The sequence below is a fragment of the Miniopterus natalensis genome, chromosome 1 (assembly GCF_054644295.1).
Source record: "Miniopterus natalensis isolate mMinNat1 chromosome 1, mMinNat1.hap1, whole genome shotgun sequence".
In the NCBI taxonomy this organism is placed as follows: domain Eukaryota; kingdom Metazoa; phylum Chordata; class Mammalia; order Chiroptera; family Miniopteridae; genus Miniopterus; species Miniopterus natalensis.
The window spans coordinates 147067926-147070970 of NC_142081.1; the positions used below are offsets into that span (position 1 = coordinate 147067926).

The 3045-nt window shown below is 38.4% G+C and overlaps 1 pseudogene; it reads left to right on the forward strand.

Moving 5' to 3' along the window:
* The first annotated feature begins 2196 nt into the window (after window positions 1-2196).
* Window positions 2197-2759, forward strand: LOC107532012 (translationally-controlled tumor protein-like; annotated as a pseudogene).
* Window positions 2760-3045: the final 286 nt, after the last annotated feature.

The window sequence follows — 3045 nt, forward strand, 5'->3', positions numbered from 1 at the left end:
TCTCACTAAGTACCTTGTTTATACAAGTGCGGCGGGAAGGGATAAAGATCTGAGTAAGTCTTAGCTCCCACCTCCTAAGAACCCACAACCACTGAACTAACTGCACGGAGAGTCCTGAATGTCAACAGCTGAGAGATTTCCAAAATAATATTCAATTTAAAATTCCAACAAAAACTAAGTATTTAACTAATATTTGTAGCAATAAGGATAGTGTACTCAAGTCACAAAACATGACTAAGGGCCAAGCAGGGTGTTTTAAAATGAAGCCATGCAAACAACTTGGTAGGTATAACAAGTGAAATAATGATGAACTAGGATGCTTTTATAATTATAGCCTCTCTTGATAGATGAAGGCAATAATCATCTAAAAAAATGACTTTAAGGTAGTAGAAATAAGGCAGAACTAGAAACAGCCACATAAAATTGCACGAAAGAAAATTTAGATTGGAATCTTGGGATGTCTCTGTACACTAATGTGTCAGCCTATGGGAAACTTTTTTAAGGGAGCTCCTCCAGCTCCCTGTGGCTGAGTGATTTAAACATGAAGTGGGCAAAGAATTGAAAAAGATACTGTGGAGAACCACTTCTCTTTAGCAAGGGAATATATTGGTGACTTTATGGCCATCTTTGATACTGCTATGATTTCAAAGTGATGAAACAGAAAACAGTGATGAAACCAGGGATGTGCGGGAGTGTGTACTAGTGTGAATGGGTAAGATGTGCATATACATCTATTGGACATATACTATATCAATATGCATATATATGTATGCATATATTATAATTTTCTCTTTCTTAACTCACTTTATAATTTGAAAGTAATTAGCCCAGCGAATAAATATTTTTCTTGAGATTAGAGTTCCCAGAGAAACACTTCATGAACATAGGGGGCTTTTTTCCCTTTTCTTGTTGAACTTAAAGGGGAATTTCATCTCTTCCTTTGACTATGTTTCTGAACAGAAGGCCTGTCCAGCATAGCTAATCTAAGTGTCTGACAGTTTCGTTGTCTTCCATTTGTTTCTCTTTAAACAATTATAAAAAGGAGCAAATGGTAATTCTTATAATTTATCTTTTCAAAGTCTCAAAAATGGTTTAACATTTCATCCTGAGGTAAAGAAAAGGAAACCCAGAGGAGGCAAGGAGCCACACAAAATGCCACTGCAGGGCCAGTCTGGAGAGCAGCCCCTGCAGAGGCTAATGGGCATTTCTCTGCTCAGTGCTAAGCACAGCCTTAGCTTTACTTTAGGACTTATATTTAATTGTTTCTTTTCTCCATCTTTTGTACACTTCAAGCAGAAAGCTGCATTTCCTTTGGTAGAAACACAGTGCAAGAGGTGAAATCATTAACAAAGATGCATTGTCACTGGCTCCTCAAATCCAGATCAGTGATAAGTGTTAGCTGTGGTATCCTTTCATCTTGGACCTAACAATGAGTTCTAAATTTATAAATTAAAAAGATGAAGCAAAAGGTCTTCTTTATTTAATTTTATATCTCTTTAACAAATATGAATAACTGGGTAGGTAACACAATTGTAAAAGGTGAGGACAGTCATCTGCAAGTTCCAGAAGAAAAAAGAGTGTGGGGGAGATCTTATATCATTTATGTCATTGGATCTGCTGTACTAATTCTCAGTTAAATTGAATTTTACATATACATAATCTTATCTTTGGTATAAAATGCAAATAAATGAACTTTCCTTGTACATAAGACCAGAGTTGAAAAAATAATGCAATATTCCTGAGTCAGAATTTAATATGTGATACATATCACTAATGTTCAAATTTATTAAAAATACTACCTCACCCAGCCAGCATGGCTCATCAGTTGGACATCGGCCTAGGATCCAGGAGATCAAGGTTCGATTCCCGGTCAGGGCACATGCCCAAGCTGTGGGCTCAATCCCCAGTAGGGGGCATGCAGGAGGCAGTTGATCAATGATTCTCTCATCACTGATGTTTCTCTCTCTCTCTCTCTCTCTCTCTCTCTCTCTCTCTCTGAAATCAATAAAGACATATTTTAAAAAAACTATTGCCTTATTTTTCCAAGGGTAAAATTTACACAACTCAAAAAATCAAGGAAACTTTCTGCCCACTCGCTGCTTCCCCTGGGCACTGCTCCAACTGTACCACATAAGCACAGGGTTCCTGAGGAGCCAACCCTGCTGTTTTCTCCTTCCAGCTGCCATCAGGATCATCTACTGGGACCTCATCAGCCATGACGCGATGTTCTCTGACATCTATAAGATCTGAGAGATCGCAGACTGGCTGTGCCTGGAGGCAGAGGCAAAGATGGCCAGTAGGACACAGGGTAGCATGGTGACTTGCTTATTAGCGGAAATGCCTCCACTGGAGGCCCCAAGGGCAAAGGTACCAAAAGCACAGTCATCACTGGTGTGGATATTGTCATGAACCATCATTTGCAGGAAACCAGCTTCACAGAAAAAGCCTACAGGAAGCACATCAAAGATGACATGAAATCAACCAAAGGGAAACCTGAAGAACAGAGACCTGCAAGAGTAAAATCTTTTATGACAGGGGCTGCAGAACAAATCAAGCACATCCTTGCTAATTACAAACTGCCAGTTCTGTGCTGGTGACATGAGTCCAGATGGCATCATTGTTCTGCTGGACCACTGTCAGGATGGTGTGACCCATATATGTCTTTCTGTAAGGATGGTTCAGAAATGGAAAAATGTTTCATCACAACTGGCTGCTGCTTTTCACTCATCCACATATCAGGATTAGACAAACAGGACTAATGGTATCCTGAGCTCTTTATTTTGACCTTGATTTATCTGGAGCAGAGGCATTGTTTTTAAGAAAAAACATGCCATATAGGTTGTCTAAAAATAAAACGCATTTAGACTAAAAAAAAAAAAAAAAAATCAGTGAATATAGAACTTTGTTCTTGCTGGTTTTTCTCCAAAGTAAATTTTATAAAAATTAAGTCAAATTGAATGCAGTAAGTTGAGAATCAAAGTTATTCCTTAGGTAGCTAAAATATGAACTTGGCTAGCTTTGGAATTATATGGACAAATGCTTCTA